Raw genomic sequence first — 23,671 nt, forward strand, 5'->3', positions numbered from 1 at the left:
AGTACCGTCCTACCTCCCTACCCTGCCTGTGGTTCTTGGCCAAATGACCATTGGTTCCTTTTGAAGAGGTAAATCTACTGGTATTAAAAAAAGGTGTGTGTGTATTTTTTCACTTTTAAAAAAAGCCTAATATTTCCTAACAAACCTGGGCACTGTAGTTTCTAGCAAACGCTGCTCAAACTGGAGTTAATAATGGGTTTGTTGGGGACTATTTTCAACTGCGGATTAATACACGTGGCACTAAAGTGAATATTTGTGTGTGGGATTGTTTTAAAATAAACAACAGTGCCCAGTGTGATGAAGGAACATGTTAGGAAGTGTAACAGTGTAACTCACTGAGGTGTTTTTAACAGAGCTGTCATGCAATTAAAAGATTAATCTGATTAATTACATGCTCTGTGATTAATTAATCGCATAGATCAACTTTTGCTGTGAAAATATTTTAAAAAAGACGTGTTGTAGGAAAGTTGCTGGATTTTGGATACAGTTGTCCTCGACCACGCAAACTGGTCTGCAGTCCATTCTGTAAGGGAGTCAGTGAGTCGGTCACAGGTAGACTGACTCAGTGTGGCTTGGCGAGGCTGACTGCTAGCGTTAGCATCAGAGGCTGCGCTAGCTCGGACTCCTGGGTTCACTACTGAATGCTTTGCATTGAGGTGATGTTTCAGGTGTGTACGAAAATTCCTTCCTGCAGAACCTGCAGAGAGCAGTGTTCCTATCAACAGTTTAGTCTGAGTGTTTTTTAAATGTAAATGTTTCATTTAAAGGGGCCGAGCAGCGTCGTCTCGTCTGCCTCCATCATGTGACAAAGACACTGTGGCCTTTAGTGATGCACCGGGTCACATGGCACCACAGAGTGTGATTAATCAGCGTTAGTTTTTTTTTAATGCGTTATTTTCTCTGCAAATAATGAATCAAAATGAATGTGTTATTTTGACAGCCCTAATTTTAAATAGTTTTTGGTCAACAACGGCGCTCGCTCTTCAGGTAATACTTGCTGTAGGATCAGTGCATTGATGCTTTGGTCTTTTATTGGATTTGTCCACAAGAAGAAAAATAGAACACGCATTAATAAAACATGAAACAAAAGTACGCCTTATTACAAAGTGGCAGCAAATGATCCAGTGAGGATGCATCGTACTGTTTGCAGCACGGCAGTGAAACCTCACATGATGCAATGACTGTAAAGAGTGACGATCCAGGTCGGCTGTAGGAAAGGTGAAAGGTTGCGGTCGGGGCGGGTGCTGCAGCACCTGGTTAACCGGCCTACCATCCCTGTCTTTGTATTTAATACAGCGCTGATGGGATAATCCTCCCACTTCTACACGATAAAGATGTCTCCATCCTCTGGCCCTTATCACACACACACACATACATGCAGAGACATCTGAGGCACAGTCTGTGTGTTTGAGGTACCAATCTCATAGGAGCAGCTGTAGCCTACAGCCTATATGGAGATGGAGGGGACCCAGTCACCCTGACCCCGTCACCCCGCACACACTGCACAGTTCTCGCAGAACAAGAGGCGAAGGCTGGGGGAGGGCTGCAGTTCACTGGAGCTACTTCAAACGGCTCACTATAGAGACTTAGAGAGCATTATCTGATCTAGGTGTCTGCACACAGAGATGGTGAGACGGCTCTGTCCACCACCGTGTAGGAGGTGGGGATAAAATAGGTGGCTGTTGAGCTCGTTTAGTGTCTGTTGGGTCTTTAAAAAGCTTCATGCTTTGTTTTAATTGTTTTATATGAAGTTTAAATTAATGAGAAGAATAGATTAAATTATTCTGACACCTCAAAGTTAAAGAAATAAGAGCACGAGTCATCCGACTGCTGTAATCTATTGTTGAAACATCTGGTTTGTGTTTTTCAAAATAAAGACCACGTTTCCCAAAAACCTAAAAATTTACTGCAGAACAGAAGATGCATGAAACTGTGTCACCTCCTCCTCTGTGTCGTTTGTTTCTCATTATCTGAAGATAGTAAACACCTTGTGTGTTTTTCCAGTTCAGTTTAATTTATAAAGCCCACAATCACAAATCACAATTTGCCTCTGAGACGTTTACAACATCAAGATGTTTTTTTGCTGCTTTTTGCCTCTTTTCGCTTTTTTCGCTGTCGTCTTCTTCACTCTGTCCATCAGCTGCTGACAGAAACTGGACATTTTAGTAAATTTACCCAGAAGGCCAGGGGCGTGGGTTTCATTTTAACATGTTGTGCCTTTTCTGCATCAATTTATGGTGTAAATGTTTTTAATTTTATCAAAACAAATACTACTACTCTTACGGGGGGTGGGGGATGCACATGCACAATCAAAATCTGCACCTATGCATAAAGCACAGCACCACCTTCCTGTTCTATACTGGTTTCATTTCCTTCTGAAGTCTCTGACATAAATTTCTCCATACTTAATAATGCTGACGTCTCTAACTATCACTGTAATGAATTCTTGCTACAGCGCTACATGTAGCAGCTGACAGTAGCCCTACACACTGGTTTACTGTGGAACAAAAGATGTATGAAATTGTGCCACCTTCTCCCCAGTGGCGTTTGTTTTTTTCATTTTTACTGATTCAATTCAATGTATAAAGCCCAAAATCACAATTTACCTCAGAGGGTTTACAACATAAAGCTGCTTTTTCACTTCTTTTGCTATCATCTTTTTCACTCTTTCCATCAGCTGCCAAGAGAAGCTGAACATTTAAGTTCAATTTACACATAAGGCCAGGGGTGTAGGATTTGTTTCAGCATTTTGAGGGTGGAGGACATACAGCCTATGAAACAGAAAATTTGACCCTCAAACTCTTAATTTCCTGCATTCTGTTTTTTCCTTTTCTTTTTCCATGCTCCAATTTCTACCTTTTCTGCATCAGTTTATGGTGTAGATGTCTTTAATTTGACCAAAATAAATGTCCTCGACTACTGTCATGTGGAGGATGCACATGTTGTAAATACTGAGGGGGATTGTCCCTGTGACGACCGCCCACCTCCTGAAATCTACACCTATGCACGCAGCACAGCACCATCTTCCCTGTGATGTTTGCAACACTTGCTATTGGTTTAATTTACTTTTGAAGACTGACACAATTGTTTTAATGCTGACGTCTCAAACTGTCACTGTAATGGATTCTTGCCACAGCGCTACATGTAGCAGCTGACAGTAGCCCTACACACTGGTTTCTGTTTCTCTAAATAAAGACCACATTTCCCAAAACCCCCCAAATTTACTGTAGAGCAGAAGATGTATGAACTTGTGCCACCTCCTCCTCTTATCTCATTTTTTTTCAATTCAATTCAATTCAATTTAATTGAAGAGGGGTTTACAACATAAAGCTGTTTCGCTACTTTTTGCCGCCTTTTCGCTTCTGTCGCTATCGTCTTTTTCACTTTCTCCATCAGCTGCTTCTGAAAGAAATGAACATTTTAGTACATTTACCCAGAAGGCCAGGAGTGTGGGTTTCCTTTCAACATTTTATGGGGTGGAATTGGATAGTTTAGGTGTCCTCCACTGGAAAATTTTGAGCAACATGCACCTAATTTCCTGCATTCTGGTTTATTTTTTATGCATCAATTTATGGTGTAAATGTCTTTAATTTTATCAAAAATAAATGTCCTCTACTGCTTTCATGTTTTATTGAGTGGGCATGGAACACACATGTTGTACACATGTTGTAAATGTTGAGGGGGATTGTCCCCAGTGTCCACCACCCACCTCCTGAAACTACACCTATGCATGCAGCACAGCACCATCTTCCTAGTGATGTTTGCAAAAACTTAATACTGGTTTAATTTCCTTCTGAAGTCTCTGACACAAATTTCTCCATAGTTAATAATGCTGACGTCTCTAACTATCACTGTAATGAATTCTTGCTACAGCGCTACATGTAGCAGCTGACAGTAGCTCTACACACTGGTTTCTGTTTGTCTAAACGAAGACCACATTTCCCATTAATTGTTGTTTTTTTAATAGGAGACTGCAGCTTTTCAGTCCGTCACCATCAGTCACTGATATGAAAAGAGTTTTGCTCATTTTGCAGAATAAGAGTGACATCTTCCCAGTGTTTAGAAATGTTCATTAAAAAGTTGCTATTATTTTGCAGATTTTCCCCCAAATGCCGAGATGTAAGACGTCATATAATGGCCATAACTTTTCTCAGCGATGATCTGGTTTTGATTTTTTATTGTATTTGTTGTGATGTTTCAAATTAAAACTTTAATACAGTCTTGATAAAATTCTACAAACACAAGCTGTAGATAATGTGTGAAGTGTGATTTATGAGAAAGGCCAAATTTATCCAGAATTATCATAAAAGAAAAATCATAAACCATTGTTGCATGTGAGTGTATTCACTCAGTATCCCATAATGCAATTAAAAGTTATCTGGCCCCCAGTGATGCGTTCAGATTTCAGCTGATTGTCGGTGTGTGCTGGTGCTGGTGGAGGAGCTGATGTTAGCAGCAGGTGCTGGTATCATGTACCTGAGCACAGCTCTAGCTAGTGTGTATCACAGCAGAGCGGTGACTGTTGATTATAAGGCTCTGCAGTAGGGATGCTCATTAATCACCTCGCTACTGATAATCTCATTTAGTGCCGCCAAATTACCTCCGGCTATCGCATGTGTGTGCTCCTTGTGTGTGTGTGTGTGTGAGTGTGTAAACATTCACCCCTAATTATGGCCCATTACTCGCAGTCAACCTCCCATACCCTCACTCTCACCATGAGCACGTCCACGTCCATATGCACACACACACACACCCACACTCACACACACCCACACACACACACACACACACACACACACACACACACACACACACACACACACAGTATTGATGTACAGATAATAGCGTGGCTCCACAGCTGAGGAGGATGCTTGAGGTTTAATGAGTATAATTACTACATAAACAGCAGAGGAGATCAGTCCCTGGTGCCACTCACATGATGTCACATGTTGGTCTCTGCTGCCACCTTCCTGTCAGAGCGGACAGTGACTGAATGAAGACCTCATTTCCTCACACAGCCTGCAGAGGGCAACACTGAGGTCTAAATGTGGCATCAGAGAGGTTAAAGACCTACTGGGTAATAAAGCTGCAGTGTCAAAATACTCTGTTAGAGGTAGTATCAGTAATATATATCCTTATTAGATAGATAGATAGATAGATAGATAGACTAAATTTAGATGTCTGACAGTGCAGGTGCTGCAGTGTAAGGTGATTACATTTTTGATTTGATTTCTTTATTTAAGTGTCATGCTTCAGCCCTTATGGGCTTATAAGACACTTTATCTCAAAAACAGAAACAATGATCAAACATACAAGTTGGAAACAACCAAGATACAAAACAAATGTACAATCATACAGATGTACAATAGTAGAACGTAAACACAACAGTCCTCATGATTAGGACAGTGAACCCTAATCTAATCCATTGATATAGTATCTCACTTAAAGAGCCAGGATTGCCTTCTATTCCAGGCTTTGAAAATAAAATTAGCAGTCTTAAAAAGCTCAGTCTTAAATAACCACTCCAACTTCTGACCATCATCCGCCCAGAATAAATCAGCTTTTTGTTTTTGCATTTCATCAAACAAGGGAACCCTTAAGTCCTCATACTGTGAACAATAAAACATAAAGTGAAATTCATTTTCAACCTCTTTCAGATCACAGACATTACATATCCTATTGTCTTCAGGTACCGCAGTGACCTGGGGGGTAGGATACCAGCTCTCAGCTGAGCACACAGTGACCTCTGGCTTCTGGTTAGAAAGGAAGTAACGTAGGGTTCAGGGCCAAAACTCTGCTTCATTTGAACATATGATCTAAGCTTGGGCTTTAGCCATATGTGATTTAACCATTTCTCTTTATACTGGAGAATTAACTTTTGTTTCAACATATTGACGTTACAACAGAGCATGTTATGAAAAATGTACGCAAGGTCAGCCTCCCTAAAAATACAAATAATTTCCTTTGTCCAGGGGTGACTGTGAGCCTTATCCCAGCTGAAAACCCTTTTTGTTAATCTACTCTCTGGCATATTAATAAAGCGATTCCACAGCCGTATCATTTCTCCCTTTTGTTTCATTTCCATAGGCTCCCACCCCATATCTCCCTGTATTGCAAGACTGGGGGCAAATGCATGTACCCCGAGGAAACATCTTATGGCTCTGTTCTGAATAGAATTTACTTTTTTAGCATCCTTGTTACCCCATACTCCAGCTGCAAATGAGAATTGGACATACACAACATTTAAGTGTAAGAGCAGTGTAGCTGGAGTTAATGGATGATATGAATGCAATGAAAGATAAATATTTGTACAGGTACCAGTGCAGATACAGATTTTTATTTATGTAGCATGTGGTAAAAATAGGTGTTTATATATAAACATTATACAATATATTTATAAAGCATCAGAGACGATCAATAAAATAGAATTATATAAAGGTATAGAAATATAATATTCATACATATTGTTATGATTATTATTGTTGTTGTTGTGATCAAAGTAATTTACCTGCTTTATATACTGTTTGGCGGAGGTGGGACCAAGTCATTGTTTAGCAAGTCACAAGAAAATCTCAAGTCTTTGCACTCAAGTCCAGATACGAGACTGACAAGCCCAAAGTCCTAACAGCTAAACTCTGAGTTCTGAGTCCTAAACAAGTCATAATGTGCTCTTCACTGAGTGTAGTGCCATTTTAACAACAGAGTAATAATACATAAATACATTTAGATCGAATTTAAATATAATTTTTTGACCCGGTTTTATGTTTGTTTGTTTGTTTGTTTGTTTGTTTGACCAGCCACCATTTTAGAATGCAAACAACATTTTCTTTGGTATAATTTTTTCCATCTGGTGCCGAGTACCATAACATTAGTTCTTCTTTTTTGCTGCAACTTGATTTAATGCTGTCACACTGGTTCAAACAAAGTGGATCATTTGGAGAATGAAGTGTCGACTTGCTGGGAATGAATAGTGTTGATGTTAAAACAGGAAATTAAATGACTTGTTTCACACTTTGTAAATAACATACTTTCTTATCTTTGGGCTTAAAAGGAGTCATCAGGTATTTTCAAGTCAAAGTGAAGTCACAAGTTGTTGATGTTCAAGTCTGAGTTGAGTTGCAAGTCTATTTTTTGTTTTGTCAAGTCTAAAGTCATCAAATTTGTGACTTGAGTCTGATTTGAGTCCAAGTCTCGCAACTTGAGTCAACACCTCTGCTGTTTGGTAGTTTAATCTACACTGTATGGAGATGCATCATATTTTATGACTCAGGCACATATTTTGTATGTAAAATCTGACAGCAGTGAAATAACTGTAGTGAAGGAAAAGGGACTTTATTTCCTTCTGAAAAGTAATGTATTACTTGCATTAAGTAGCATAAAATGGTGATACTAAAGTAAAAGCAGGCAGTACTCATGTGAAAGTATTTAGTTACTTCTCAGCACTGAGATGTGGTCTGCAGGAGGTACAATTCAATTAATGTGCAGCTTCATTCTGACTCATCAGTGTATCAGTATCATTTTTGCCCTCATTTCAGTTTTGGGGAAATATTCAAGTACACAAATTAACATCATGCATATTTGTGTTGTTATTGTTTACTGAATACACACACAGGAGAAATACTTTATTAATCCCTGAGGGGGGATTACATTTTCCACTCTGTTGTCACATACACACACAAGCCTGAAATACACACACATGCACAAACAGGACCTATACATGCATTACATGTAGAGATGTCAGAGTGAGGGGGGGGCTGTCCATGGACAGGCACACCGAGCAGTTGGGGATTTTAGTGCCTTCCTTAAAGGCACCTCAGCAGTGCCCAGGAGGTGAACTGGCATCTCTCCAGCTCCCAGTCCACACTCCATGTTTGGGCCGGACAGGAACTTGAGCGGTGACCCTCTGGTTCCCAACCCAAGTCCCCACAGACTGAGCTACTGCTGCCCCAATTTTCCTTCATGTATTCACTGCTCAATAAAAATATTAACCTCATTTTGGAAGATTTTTTAAATCAATTAAATTAAATTATTGTGTAAAAGAGCTCCGGATTAAATGTCATGCACCTACAGTTTAATCTTGTTTGACTGTCAGATCAGTGTAAGAACATATCAGTATTATTTCCTTTGACTTCTTATTTTGATCACTTCCGGGCCTACAGCTGATTATTGATCAGAGGAAATCCTCCAGCATGTCTCTAGTGTCAGATGCATTCATTTTGCACTTCCTATTATTTGACTTTTGGATGTTATTTTATCTCCGTATCATGTTTTTTATAGGAACAATATTTGTATTTGTTCAGCACAGATTTTATAACCTATCTCTTTCCCCTCTTTATCTTTACAATATGCAAAGGTACATGAAATTCTAAATGTCCCGTATCACAGCCGTATAGTGACATTCCCTTTCAATTCCCCAACCAATCTCAAATCTCACCTTCATTATAATTCTCGCTCGGTGTCATCCAGGTCTGCTGAATATCATTACTGACTTCAAAGCAGGAGACAGAGGAGGACTTTAATCAGAAAGTTCCAGCGATAGTGAGGCTCTGTAACCCCAGGGTAGTCTAGTGCAGCTGATTCCAGCCAAATGAATATGGAGATGAAGTCCTGTACATGTGGGAAGACTTGTGATAAGTGGAGGATGAAGGTGTAACAGAGCCCAGAAAGTGAGGGTCTGAGTTTGTGGTGCGCTTCATCGGCTAAACTTGGATGGATAGGAGTTGTAATTCAGAGAGTTTAAAGGGGCAGTTCACCCCAAAATTAAAAGTGTATATGTTTCTCTTACCTCTTAGCTCTTTAGTGTCAGAGATATCAGCCGTAGAGAGTTGTGCCTTCTCTCTGATATAATGGGACTAGATGGCACTCGGCCTGTGGTGCTCAAAGATTTACACTCTTTATAAATACTTCAACTTTATACACATCATGATTTACTGTCTGTCCTCACATGTTGTTTCTTGCTTTTGTCATATATTTTATTGCATATTTTTCATTTCCTGTCACTTAGTGTGCAGGTCTGTCACAATATACAACAAATCTTACGTCATTTTAACTGTTGTTTCCTTTCTTTTTATTTGGCACTGAACCTTTCTTCTTGTTACTGGATATGTAAATTCCATGTAGTAAACATTTACTTCATTTTCATGTGCAATTTCTTTCAATGTGGTTTTTGTCTAGCGGGGCTCATATGACCCCCACATGAGTTCTTAAATTGCACGTCTGATTCCAATGCATTTTACACTCTGATGAAGACTCTCTAGTTGAGACACGGTGGTTTATCCATGTATTTTGGACTGCCATGGACTGCTTCACTGAGTCAGCTGGCCAGTTGTTTTTAATCTTTATCCAAAAAAAAAATAAATACAAAAAACTCAGCAGCAATGTCTCTCAGAAATCATAACCCTGTTATTCAAGATATTCCACAGACCTTGTGAGCACTATCATGTAGGAACTGTTTTCTTTCTATCGAACTACACCCACCAACCGTATCACCACGCAGAAGGAAGTGTGCATCTACTCATGGATGAGAGGCTCAAGCTTGTGACAGCGTCATGGGCTACACTTGATATATTTTCGAATGTATATTGTGCACCTCTTGTGTCTTCTGTATTGTGTCTACATGGTTGCTATGAATTTTAACTCTGTCTTTTGTCGCTGCTGTTCACTACATTGTTACATCAACCTGCCTGTAGGGACAACAGATGGAAATTAGCTGTGGGCTACAATCTGGTGTATTTACAGATACTCGTGCATTTGTTCATTATTAATATTAATATTTTACACTGGTATCATGGCATGGAATAGTTTGCCAACTGCTACAAATTGCCTCTCATCACGAGGGATTTTTAAAAGACAGGTCAAGCAGGTTTTATGGAACAAGGTGGATATTTATTGATGAACTAGATAGTTTTTACAGCTGTTTTGTTTTCTTATTTATTTTTGTCTCTTATTTACTGTATGTATTTTTAGTCTGAGATTGTCTGCTTCTTGTTTATTTGTTTCTGATTGTCTGCTTCTTGTTTATTTGTTTCTTGTGTGTAAACACCAAGGACCATGCTGGAAATAAGTAAATAAGTAAATAAGTATACTTTAGCATGTCATCCTTAGGATTACTGTCTTATCGTCTTCCAGAAATAAATCAAATCAAATCAAATCAAATCATGCATTGTCCCTATTTCTAAATAATAAATAAATAAATCAATGTAACATCAGACTGTAACCACACACTGTGTATGAAGATCGATGACGCCTCTCCTCTCACCCCTACCGTACAAAAACAAAGCCAAAATATCCCAGATACGGCTGCTGCCATCTTGCGCACACAACGTCGTTTGAAGCCAGAGTCTGCACGTTAGCGTGACAACATCAGTCTCAAGCAGTCTCGAGTTCCCGCTATTCACCCATCTGACTAGTCGCAAGCAGTGTCACTGACTGCAAGCACACTGATTGGCTCACACAGCTGTCAATCATAATGCCACACCCCCTTTTTTTATAGCATCGAATAACTAATTAACTACCTCAGATTATGGAAACTGTATTTTAGTTTGGCCCTTGTTCACTAACATGGAGAGGTCAGGGTTTATGACCTATAGCAGCCAGCCACCAGGGGGCGATCCAGATGTTTTGGCTTCACCTTCTGGGGAGCTGTCATGTCGTCCATCTTTGCAGTATATACAGTCTATGGCTGTAACGTTAGCTAGCTCAGTGGAGCTATGTGAGCTAGCAGTAGATGCACTCTTCCTTCTGCGCAATGATACAGTTCAGTAGAAAGAAAATAGATCCGACAAGGTCTGTGGATTATCTTGAGTGAACGAGTAATGATTGCTGTAAAGAAACATTGCTGTTGAGTTTTTCAAATGTAGTTTTTTGGCGCTAGTGCCATCTAGTTCAATTATACTGGATACTCAGCAACTCACACTGAAACAATCTCTATTGATAAACAGCACTACAAGAAAAGGAAAAATATCTGCTTTTAATTTTTGGGTGAACTGTCACTTTATAGTATGGGGTTGAAATAAATCCCACTTATCATAAACTGAGACAAAGATAAAGAAAACAAAAACAGAACACATCAAAACCACCTCCTGTTGTAAGCGACCACCAGGGGGCACTCATGTCACATCTCATAAGCTGTATACCTGACTTTTCAAGGCCAAAGAAGGACTTAGAGAAAAGACTTACTGCTTTTTCAGGAGGATTTCAAAACACGGCAAAGAGATTAGACTTCTTAATTAAGAGCATTCAAGCCTGACCTGCAAACCAAGTGTGTAGGTTGCTTGAGAGCATAGACACGTCCAACATGAGTGTTCTCACCACTGCTGTGCATCTCATTAGCTGAAGAGCAACACTGAATATCAAGACGCCCTGACATTTATTAAAACACACACTGAATGATCAGAAAAAGAAGCATTCTGGGAGTTCCTCAGTGGCTACAGAGGGAAGGACATGGAGCGGATAAAGAATTAAAGGAACGAGGGAATAAAGAGACATGAAAGCTAGAGGGAAAGAGAAAGAGCAAGAAAGGGCGAGACAGAGTGATAAGGTGACAAGTTGCCCTTGCATGGTGGACCGTGTCTACAGCGTGTGTCCGTCCCCCTGGCGACTCAAACACAGACCTGATAAAAATGCAACAGGGCATGGTCCTCCCTCCCTCCCCTCTCTCAGCTCTCCTTGCACGCCACGTCCTTCCCCCTTCTTATCTATTTTCACGCTTTACTCTCCAAACACGCACTCGCCCTCCTTTCTCCCTCATCAGCCAGATAAAAACCCCCACAAACCTGTCTCCCTCTCTCCCTCTCTCCCTCTCTCTCTCTCTCTCTCTCTCTCTCTCTCTCTCTCTCTCAGAGTCTGAGAACGCTGCAGTTCCTCTCATCCACGCTTTCCTCTCACCCTCCTCTTGAGGAAATGTGACCTCGGGGGCTTCATGAATGATCTCATTTCTGCTATGCAAACAACATCATGTACACTGAGGCACAGAAGCTGCTTTCAAAGAGACTACCTCTCTGTGAGCATGAATACAAGCGTGTGAGTGTGTGTGTGCATAATGGAGTGACAAATTGGTTATTTTGTTCTAATAATAACATATCGCAATGATTTTCCACACCCATCTGATTGATTACCATGCCAACATTGGCCTGGCAACCACACAACTTCCTTCGGCTGGCTGAAAATCACATGCGACATGATTACGCTTTACTCGGTTAACCTTCATTTAACCACAAACTGAGTACAAACACATTAAAAAGCGGTACGTTAAAATCAATCTGAGTGTAAGTCAGTTTAAATAAAGATGTTGCCTTTAATCCTGGAAGTGTTGGAAGTGCTTGATCTCTAGATTAGCAACCACTTCATTAAAAATATTCAGTGCGGACTCACACAGAGCGGAAACCTGCTGCTGCAGCGCTCTCGCTGGGCTGAAACTTTCAAGCATGTTGCACTTTTCACCACACCCCAATCAGTGATGTCACAGCGGGGGCTTTCCATCAGCTGTCAAAGGCAAAACACCTGCTGTGACATCACTGATTGGAGACACAAAGTTTCAGTTCACAGGAAGTAGAGCAGCAGAACTTTTATGTGTTTAAGTCCTGGTTTGCCCTTCAAAGCTGCACTTATCCATATTATTAGATATGACACTGTGTTTATGTCGAAGGTGGCGCTCATGGTGACAAACCCATCAAGAATTAACACCTGACTCTGCATATGTTTAATATTCTAACATCTAAATCACTGTTATCAAGCTGCAGCTCCTTTTATTTTAAAAGTCAGTGACACCAGTGTAACCTTTGACCCCGTGGTCACATTGGTCACCGACGTGGAGGACTCCAGCCATGAAACTGTGCAGCCCGAGGATGAGGTGGCAGCCTACATGGAGTTCAGATCCTTTGGAGGTTTGATGGTGGTGGAAGGAGCATGCTAACATGTTTCCTAACCTGGCAGTGATTGAATGTTTTCACCATCCAGTCAAAGAGACGTCCAATTCAAGAACGGAGAACCAGCTTCATGTGAGGGACTGGAGCCTGGGGGGGTTTGATCATGGTACAACTTTGACTGAGACACAATGATGGTAATGTGCAGGACTCTGGCCTGCATCTTTACAGTCTCACCACTCTCATCAGCCTTGTTTCTGTCTTCTGTTTTCGGTAAAACAGCCCATCATCACGCTGCAGACAACGTTAGCGACTAGCTGTTGAACAAAATGGAACACATAGCAGGCTACAGCTCAGATTCAATTCTTTGGAGCTGCTGAAAACAAAGACAGAGCTAAAAAGAAAGCAAATATTGGAGACTCATCTGGTCGCCACAAACCCGATAATGTTGTCCCATGTCTGATACGTCACAGCAATATTTCTCTAAACTCAAAATCAACTTGGTAAGAGCATCATATCTTAAATATTGTCTGATGTGCAGCTTGTTGTGGAGGGGAGAGCCTGAGGCGTGTGTCAAATCACAACGTGAGAGCATTTATTTTAGACAGTTTAAGGGCTCAACGTGAAATTCAAAGTGTATGAACTGTGGGTGGGAAGTGGGATGATGGCAGGGAAGCAAACTAGGTTGAACTGTCTGGACACGGTTCTTCACATTAGGGTGGTTGAGGCAGCAGCCAGCAGCTAATGGTGCTAAGCAGCGCTAAACAATGACACAGTGCTGACAGAGCTAATGGTGTTACCCTGGGGAGCCGAGGACAGTGGGTGCATACAGGGAGGAAATGCACCGATCAGCCAAAACATTAACACCACTGGCAGGTGAAGTGAATAACATTGATCATCTTGTTACAGTGCAGTGTTCTGCTGGGAAACTTTTGGCTCCGGGTATTCATGTGGTACACCCACCCCATTAGCAGCAATGCACCTTGATAGCAGTGGCCCCCCAAGCAGAGCAATGCGTCCAATCATCACTGCAAAAACTGGTCAGGAGTGGCCCGAAGAATGTTTCAAATGTTTTTATTGTGAAGCAGCTTTTAAATGTACAAGGTACAAACTGTGTTTACATGCTTCTTTTCCAAATGAGAAAACAGAGGTAGAAAAACAGTACAGCCGAACCACACCCTTGCTCTCGATAACAACAAAGAAAACATGAGAAAAATAAAAATAAAATATAAAACAAAATAATAATCAAAACATTACAAAAAATGAGCACACACACAAAATAATCCCTCCCAGGGCTGCTAGGGTCCTGTGTCTCCCGCTAAGTGGGAAACCAGAGGATGCCAGATCTTATTAAAATCTTCCAATTTATTATTGATTGCAAATCGGATTCTTTCAAGGTGAAGCGTGTCCATTAGTTTTGTGATCCACATTTTCAGTATTGGGGTTTCTTTATCATTCCAAAATAGTAGAACTAATTTTTTTGCAGTAATAAGTCCATATGCTACGAATTGTCGTTGGGGAGGCCTTAGCTTCTTTATGTCCTTGGATGATGCAAAAATTATCAAAATTGGATCTGGGTTTATCTTGACTGCAAGTATTTTGGACATCCAGGTGAATATGTCAGTCCACAATCCCTGTAATTTTGTACAGAGAGCATAACTGTGCAGCAGATTCCCTTCTTCCAAACTGCATTTGTCGCACAGCGGGGAGACTTCTGGGAAGATTCTGTGAAGCTTTTCCTTGGAATAGTGTAATCTATGTATTATCTTAAATTGGATGAGACGGTGACGTGCATTTACAGAACAGGTGTGGATGTATGCTAGGCTCTCTTCCCAAATGTCATCTTGGATCTGTGTGCCCAATTCTTTTTCCCACTCACTTTTGATAGCATTTGTTGTTGGACAGCTTATATGTTGTAGCGCATCATGTAGACGGGATATCACATGGTCAGATCCCAAGACCCCTTCTAAACAACTGTCCAGCCTGTCAGGCTCTGCATTTTCAAACTGGTTAAGATGTGTTTTTACACAACTTCTGACTTGCAAGAATCTAAAGAAGTCATTCTTTGACAGACCAAATTTCTGTTGGAGCTGGTGGAAGGATGCAAATGATCCATTTATGTACAGATCCCCAATATTACGTATGCCAGACTCTCTCCATGTATTGAAGGTTCCATCTAGGATGGAGGGAACAAAGGAAGGGTTTGCTGATATTGGTAGACTGAATGAAAGTTTTCTAAGATTAAAGTGTTTTGATATTTGTTTCCAAATTCTTATTGTGCTATGTATTACGGGGTTGTTCTTGTAATATGTTTTGTTAAGTGGAGTTGGGGATAGCGCCACTGCACCCATAGAAAACGGCAAGCAATCCTCCCTCTCCATCTCCATCCCACAAGGAAGCAAAGCAGTATCATCTAGCCACGAGCCAAGTGAACGTAAACCTGTGGCCCAGTAATAATTAATAAAATTAGACAGGGCGAGTCCTCCTTGTGTTTTGTGTTTGCATAGATGCTCTTTCTTTATTCTGTGTGATTTATAGTTCCATATGAATGGGAGAATTAGTGAATCTAATTTTTTAAAGAAGGATTTGGAAAGAAAAAGTGGTATGTTTTGGACAAGATGGAGGAATTGTGGAAGAAAAATCATTTTGACAACATTCACTCTACCTATTAGAGAGACAGGGAGTGTTCTCCAGAACTGAATGCTGTTTTTAAGTTTTTCTAGCAGAGGAAGGAAGTTTGCATCATATAATGAGTTATAGTTTCTGGTAATCACAATTCCAAGACAAGTAAATTTTTCTAGAGTGATTTTAAAGGGTAGAGTTTGCAGTTTGCATGGTTGTCTAATTTAATGGGAATTTGTTCGCTCTTATTCCAGTGGCCCGAAGAATGTGACAGAGAGAGTTCAACGCATCGACCTGGCCTCCAAATTCCCCAGATTCCAATCTCAATCCCAGTGGTCTGCAGCGGTGTTTGGATGAGAGGACTGCTTCAAGTAGCATCCACAAGAAAGCCAGGACCAGCATAACAAGATGGTCAGTATTGTTCATGTCATCTGTTGGTGGAACAGCCTTCCTGAGGACCTGAGGGCAGCAGAGAGTGTTGATATTTTTAAAAGCAAACTTAAAACCAACCTTTTTAATTTGGCTTTCAGTTGAATTTTACTTATTTATTAATCTGCCTTTTATTTTCTATCTTAGTCTGTCCTGTTGTTTCTTCTTTGTAACCCACCTTTTATGTCTGTTTTACTTCATTACTTTTATTCTTTTACTCCTAATATCTCCTGTTTTACTCGTTTTATTCACTTTATTCTATAGTACTCTTTCCTTTCATATATTTCTATATTTTTATTCTATCCTCTAATGTATTTTTAAATCTTCATTTTATCAGTTATGATGGTGTTTCCTGAGTTCCTATTTTTGATCATTTCCAATGCTTAATGCTTTTTTTGTTTGCTCTGAATATGTGAAGCACTTTGTGTTAGATTGTGATGTATAAAAAGTGCTAAAGAAATAAAGTTTGATTGATTGATTGATATATGTATATCATATACCAGCATTTTCACTTTTATGTAACAACAGGTGAACTTCAATACTGAAGCAAACAGTCAGTGTGGGTCAAACTGCCATAACAAACTTTTATTAAATTCAGGGTCCATAACAGCAAAATTATAAAAGCAGTTAAAAGTTAAAGCGTCTTGCTGCAGGGGTGTGGCGCACCAGGCTGATGCACTGGAAGTATGATATACGTCGATTGTTACAATCAACAAGGTGAAGCCAAACGCACAACAGAGTTAGAAGAAAGTGATAAAAACGGGGTTTTATTGTCAGGATGATGAACGTGGCCGTAGGGAAAAGTCCAGAGGTTTTGAGGCTGAGGAGAGTGGGTTGATGGCAGGGAGGCAGACTAGGTTGGAGGGGTTCAACTGGCAGAGGAACAAACAGGCAGGCAGGTGGAAAACACAAGGCAAGTAACCACAAAAAAAAAAAGGTACACAAGCAAAAGTCTGGGTTGAAAACACAATTCAACAGAGGCCTGAGGTGTGACAGTACCACAGTGGTAGACTCAACAAAGAGAGGACTGGAGAGGAGAGCTGGTGTTTTATACTGCAGGGCTGATTACTGGATGGATCTCAGGTGAGCAGCAGAGAGCAGGTGAGTTCAATGAATGTAACCAGGAACCCAAGAGAAGAAGAATGAGGCTCACACACCTGTGCTCCATGAGCCTCTAACAGCTCAGGTGCTCTCACCTTGACTGGCCACATTTCACCTGGGTCCTACAGGCCGTTTACACGTGGCCGGCTATTTTCATAAACGGACATTTCACCGTCTCCGTTTTCAAAAAGATCTTCGTTTACACTTACCCGTGTATATATACACAAGAGCATGCCAAAGCTGTAGGTGGCAGTGTAACGAGAAGCTCAAGCCTTCCATGTATCCATTGTCACCATAGCAGCATAGATCGCACTTTTGACACAGGCGCAAGTTCCGGCGCATACTGTGACGTGGGCTGCCTATAACTCCGTTTATCTCCGTTTATCTCAGTTTACATGCAAACGCGCAACCGGAGTTTTCCAAAATCTCCACTCTGGCCGGAGTTTTTAGAAAGACTCGTTTTCAGAGGAGAAATCTCCGTTTGCGTGTAAACGAAGGGCACAAACGAAGGAAGATGTCTCCGTTTATCAAAATCACCGTGTACGTGTAAACAGCCTCCTAGTGTCCCCCTGCTACTCATGGTTGATCCCAAAATCTCCAGCAGTCTGGAGCTGAATGAGGGAATACTGTGGTGTGTAGTTTGAGAGGAGTGAGTTTTGGACTCATTAATTGTCTTAATTGGAAAATCATGATGTGGGTAGTTAATACTGTCGGATCCCACTGATCAGCAGATGTGGAGAAGTTCCATTTGTGGATGAACCAACTTCTGTGACACTGACTGCACTGTGCGGAAGTGAGTGTGTTTAAGTGATGTCATTGAGGGAGTATTTTCAGCCAGCTTGCCCGCTTCACAGCAGCACATGAATATAAAATGCTTTTGCTCTAATTATCTCCGCCGACATCGATCCCAGCCATACAAATCGCCATCATTTCCTTTGCCGGCGTTGCTAATGCAGCTAATCTGTTATGATACCGGAATGGCAGCAGGAGAATGAGAGGGCAGCCGCGAGTGCGTGTCTGAATTAGCCCTTTATTTTTGTCAGCTACACTTGTTTGAGCTAATGTTCTCACGCTAGCCCAGAGCATGTGGAGGAGGGCGAGACTACGCCGGATGGGTGCACACCTAATGGGACACTGAGACCTCGGTTCATCCAGCGGCTTTACTGCCTATTGGCTGTGTGACTCTTATGCCCTTGTGCTCACCGGGAATAAATTGCCCTGCAATGTATCGCGGTCCACAGAGAGCAGAGTAACATTCATTATGTACCTGCCGCAGGGTAAGTCATCAAGGTTGGAGGGAGAGGGCCGAGGCTCAGGTTTGAAACAAGAACTGTAGAAGAAGAGTTTTACATCCTCAGTGTGCAGCGGAGGAGGCGCTCACCCCTTCTCACCTTGTGTTCAGAGCTCTTCTCTCTCCTCACATTTATTTTCTATTACTCTCTCTTCAAGTCTGCTGTTTATCTTCACTTCTCCACCAGCGCCTTTCATCTCTTCTTCCACGCTGCCTCCTCCTGCTCTTCTCTTCCTCCCTCCCCCACTCTCCTCCTTTGGTTTCTCTTCCCAGACAGACCAGAGACGGAGAAAGAGATCCCCCAGACACACCAGATCAATGGCGGTGATAGGAGCCTCCGAGAGTCAGGAAAGGAAATTACACGGCTGTGCTCACCGCCAGCAGATTTCTTATTTCCAAAAGCCTCTCATTCCAGCCTCTCATCTTGATTTCTAGAGCTCTGATAAGTTCCACTGATGCCGACTTAAAAGGAGAGGCTGGTTGGCAACATGACGGCGTCTCTCCCTCTCATTCTCTCCTCTGCTTTGTGCGAACAATATCCACTTAATAAAGCTTTCACTCCCGTCCGTCTGCGGCCGACTATTATGAAGCATGGATATGAGTCATTGTGGTGTAAAGCAGCCTTGGTGGTGTTTGGAGTGAATGGAGCAGCATTTGGTTTGTGCAGAAGCAAACATACTGTCTCCACCGTGACCTTGTGTGACCTCGGGACAGGGTGTGTGCATGTGTGTTGGGGAGTGGTGTGTGTGTGGGTGTGTGGGGGGGTGCGTTAGGCTGGATGAGTGACAGAAGAGAGCATCTGTCAGAGAAACACACCAGCAGACAACTCATACATTATTCACTAAGTGGAGGCATAATACAGGCAGGAGGCGTGTGCATACATACTCGTGTGTGTGTGTGTGTGTGTGTGTGTGTTTGTGTGTTTGCAGGCTGAGTTGTGTTTTCATGACCCGTGTTCAAGTGAAATGTGAGCTAGAGACCAATGAATGCGGAGACATAATTGACATGAAAACAAAAGATTAACTAACGAGGATAATGCCGACACCAAGACCCAGCTGAGATGAAAAATATTTAATTATTAAAGGCAGATAAAACATTTGAATCTATTATGTACTTTTGATTTCATATTCCAAAAACCATCTGAATGTTAGAAAAAATGTAATATTCAACCTGTAGGGGAGAGCGGGGTCAGCTGGGACACTTTTGTATCAACACAAAATAACCCTCCATTATTCAAACTCAAACAATAATGAAAATAATTTGATCCCTAAACAGACTGTACTCCAGCTGGGTGATGTTTATAAAATGTCTGTCTGACCTATGCATGCCCTCGTAGACAATTATTGTCTTGCTAACCTAAAATACATAAAATAAAGAATATATACGACGTAAGTTTTCATAGATTTAAAGTAAGCATTTGACACAAGTGACCACAGACTATTAATGAGCAAACTGGAGAGATGTGGGATTAGTGGAGGAGCACACATTAGCTACCTTGAAAATAGACATCAATATGTGCAAATGACTTGTCTAGGATTATATATGGGGTCCCACAAGGGTCAGTGCTGGGTCCAAACAAATATGTAAGGGAAAGATATTTGTAATGTGCCTAAGTTGTTTAATTTTGTTTTGTTTGCTGATTCTGTTCTGGTAAAAACCTCGAGCAGCTTCTGGATACAGTGGAAACAGAATTAGATCCTTTAAAAGGGTTATTCAGCATTAACAAGTTGTCATTGAATGTAAATAAAACTAAATATATAATATTTGGATGTTAAAACACAATAATCAAGTACAAATTATGACAAATAATATTGGAATAAAGTATATGATAATACATTTTTTGGGAGTTTTCATGATGACAAATTATGCTGGAAACCACATGTGAATCATGTTCAAACCAAAATATCAAAGTCCATTGCAATATTAAATAAAACAAAAGACATCTTTAACTTAATTTCATTACACATACCGTATCCTTCTCTCATACTTTCATACATTACTCACTGTCTAGAGGTTTTGGGGAAAACATATAAACAACCCCAATCCAATTTTCTTGCTTGAAAAGAGAGCAATCAGAATCACAAACGGAGCTGATTTTTTTCGTGAACTGACAAATAAATTATTTATAAATTCACTCAAATTTAGTTTGAATTGAACTTGTAGATTTTAAAGTAGCATCACTGATGTACAAAATAAACAACAGCACGTCAGCAGACTGGATCCAGAGGTTGTTTGAAATAAGAGATGTCAGTTTGACCTGAGAGGAAACTGTTTGTTCACAAAATGAAGACCAGAACAAATGTAAAATGAAGATGTGTTTCAGTGTGTGGAGTTAATTTGTGGAATGGGTTAGAAATGTGAGGGAAAATGTTTTATACACACAAAAGATTTAAATACAAAACTGAAGTATGAACACCAGAGTGTACATGAAATGTGTTTGGGATATCTGGGGAGACAACAGGCCTATATATTTATTTTCTGTTACCTTCTTCTATTGCTTTGTATAATTCAAAGGGATTGTTAAAAGGGTAGATGTGAAAAGCTACGGCTTCAGCCGACACCTTTCGATCCTATTTTTTTTGTTTATCTTTTGTTTTTGATACTAAAAATGCATTGATTTAATGTTTATTTATTGTCTCTCTACCAGTGTAATTAAGTTTTATAAGTTGGAAAATGGCCTACATAAACATAACTAAAATGGAGAAAAACTAACGAGTCGTGCTAAATGGAAAAATTACACAAAACCACCTGAAAACTAAAGTAAAGAAGCATTTTGAAATCGGAGATGGAGAACTTGTAAATAAAGGTAAAGCTGTTAGCTGGACATCCTCATGGTAACATAAGTAAGAATTTAACAATGTAGTTTAATATATGGCTACATGAGTTGCGTTCATATTATCCCGAACAAATGATGTGTTAATTTAAATTCATTATAACATCTTTCTAACAGCTCTTATATGTTTGAAAATGTTAGCGAACTGTTCTGTTTTTATTCTTCTTAACAGCTTCAGACTTTTACACTTTACACAAAACAGTTTCACAAAAAATGTATCAAACTAAGAAAATGGCTGCTTTGATGAATTCTTGTTTCAAAGTGTAGATTATATTTCACCATCTAGTGATCTGTTTACAAAATCTGAGAGTCTGAACTGGTTCATATTAAAACTGCATTTATCAGTGATCAGTAGTCTGGAATAAAACACATTTCTACTTCCATTCCTCTTGTAGAAGAAGCAGCATGATACTAACTGTGAGTCCATTATCCAGGTCAGTGTGTTGTGATGCTAACAGGTATGGATAGGTGATGCATCCTCGCCGTCTTTAACCGTCTGTACGTTCCATTTCTTCCTCTCCCCAGAGACAGGCTCACAGCCCCTTCCTCAGCATTCCTCAGACATCGTGCGGGGGGTCGTGGTGACATTGTCACACTGACCTTTGACCCCATCCTGTCACTGAACACATCTCCCTTTCTTCAATTTAGAAGAGCTTCTGGCTTGCTTTTCTTCCTCTTAGACCATCCCCCACTTCCCCTCAGCAAGAAGGGAAGTCTGATGTTCTGCCTGTCTGATCTTCTGGGGGGGATTTTATGTACCGTTAAAGTCTGTGTTTCATTTCTCTCAAAGTTTAGTCTAGCTTCCTAACTAACATAATTTACAATCATTTCTTAGTGTTAACGAAGCAGCAACCTCCAATGCTGAAAAATGAATCTAATGCGAAAGTGCCAAAAACTGCAGTTCCTCTAATGTCCACTTGAGGCTGGCTCCAAGAGTGAGTCAGTCCTCACAGACCCCCATGTGAAAATGTCCAACTTTACAGCAGAAATAAACATGTTTACAGCCTGGAGCAAAAATCGGTTTTATCTCTTTCAGTAATTTTATCACTCATGACAACTGTTCAGGGGTGACATTTTTACATAAATCACCTGTTTAAATGTTATTAAGTCTTAAAGTGATGCATTATGAGGGGCATGGACTTTGATTTATAGGTGGGTGCCATCCATTGACAAGTTGCTACCATGCAGCAATGCTGGTTAGGTAATGTAACCATGGATTAACCCCATGTGGCTGGCACTGTACATCGATATGACATCAGAAAGACGTCGGACTCTTGCGTAGTACAGACGTTAAATTTTGGTTGGAATGAAAATATGAGTGAAAATATTTTATGTCTAACAACGATACAGTTCCACGTTGTTTGGACGTCATGCTGTGATGTTTTGCAGATGTTGGGTTTTCTTTTCCATACCTTATGACTGAATGTCATTATACTATGTCAAGATGACGTTGGCATGTTTGGTAGAAATATTAATAACGTCATCTGTCGTCAGTATTCTTCCTTAAGTTGATGGTGGCATTAGCCGTCCTGACATTGAATTTTGGTCACCTGACGTCACAACCGAATAACCAAAGATCAACATCTAACAACGTTGGTGGGCAGATTTACAAAGTAAAGTCGCAGCTGTATTTCACAAAGGTTAATTGTAATGTTTTGGTCACCTAAAGAAGTCTTGGTTGTAATAAAAGGCCCTCTCAGGGGTCGGATGTTCAGTTTTTCTGGTACGTACATTTTGTCCTGAATGATCTCCAAAGCTATAACTCCCCAGGGAACATCTTTTTGGCCATTGTCTTTGTATTGACCGGATTGTGAGTTGTTTAGCTCAGGGTATTTCTCGACCTCAACACAAGTCTCTCTTCGTCCAGTCTTTGTCGCACATGAGACAGCAACGGCTACAGAGTTCTCTTCATGCATCCATGGTGAGGAGAGGAGTCGAGCTGCCACAGGAGCAGAGAAGAAGATCTGCTAGTATAGCTGGTATATTCAAGCAGAGAGTGAGTGGGGGAAAGTGCATTTAATATCAGGGATGGTGAGGCTGGAAATAGGGCAGTGGTGTGAAGTGCCATGGGATGGTGCGTCTAGCCACCACAGGTGTGTGTGTATTTTGACGCACGGCGTTCGTGTGTTCCCGATGTGTTTTGGCCTTAAGTCCACCAATTCAGTGCTTCTCGTAGATTAAAAAATAAAATCTGTGAATCATCACAGCTGCTGTCTGTACGCATGAGTACACCCTCTGTGTACCTCCACTGATAGAAGAACGAGGTGGAGAGAAGCTGGTTCACAGCCGTCAAATCAAAGATGCCAGTCACTCAGTTCACTTTGAGCTCTGTGAATATATGTGTGGCATTTTTTAATGTTAGATATGTCTAGTACAGACGTGGTTACCACTAAACAGACAGCACTGTAAAAGTCCACACAGATTACAGATCTATGATTCTGTGACTGATTGCAGAGACACCACATTGACTTCAGTGCAGTTAATGGAATTAAAATTAGATTCATCAGCTCCAATACAGTTTCAAAGATCCCG

At 40.7% G+C, this 23,671-nt stretch overlaps 1 long non-coding RNA gene across 2 annotated transcripts in view; it reads left to right on the forward strand.

Moving 5' to 3' along the window:
* LOC126384516 (uncharacterized) overlaps nt 1–23,671 on the forward strand; it is a 632,363-nt gene that overhangs the window by 590,409 nt on the left and 18,283 nt on the right. The window contains exon 3 of one of the 2 annotated variants that reach the window (XR_007569300.1): nt 12,885–12,942. The exons of the other annotated variant lie outside the window; for it this stretch is intronic. This is a non-coding gene — a long non-coding RNA (uncharacterized LOC126384516). Of the gene's footprint in view, nt 1–12,884; nt 12,943–23,671 lie in introns of those variants that run through there. 2 annotated transcript variants of the gene reach the window in all.

Source organism: Epinephelus moara, chromosome 22, assembly GCF_006386435.1.
Source record: "Epinephelus moara isolate mb chromosome 22, YSFRI_EMoa_1.0, whole genome shotgun sequence".
Lineage (NCBI taxonomy): Eukaryota > Metazoa > Chordata > Actinopteri > Perciformes > Serranidae > Epinephelus > Epinephelus moara.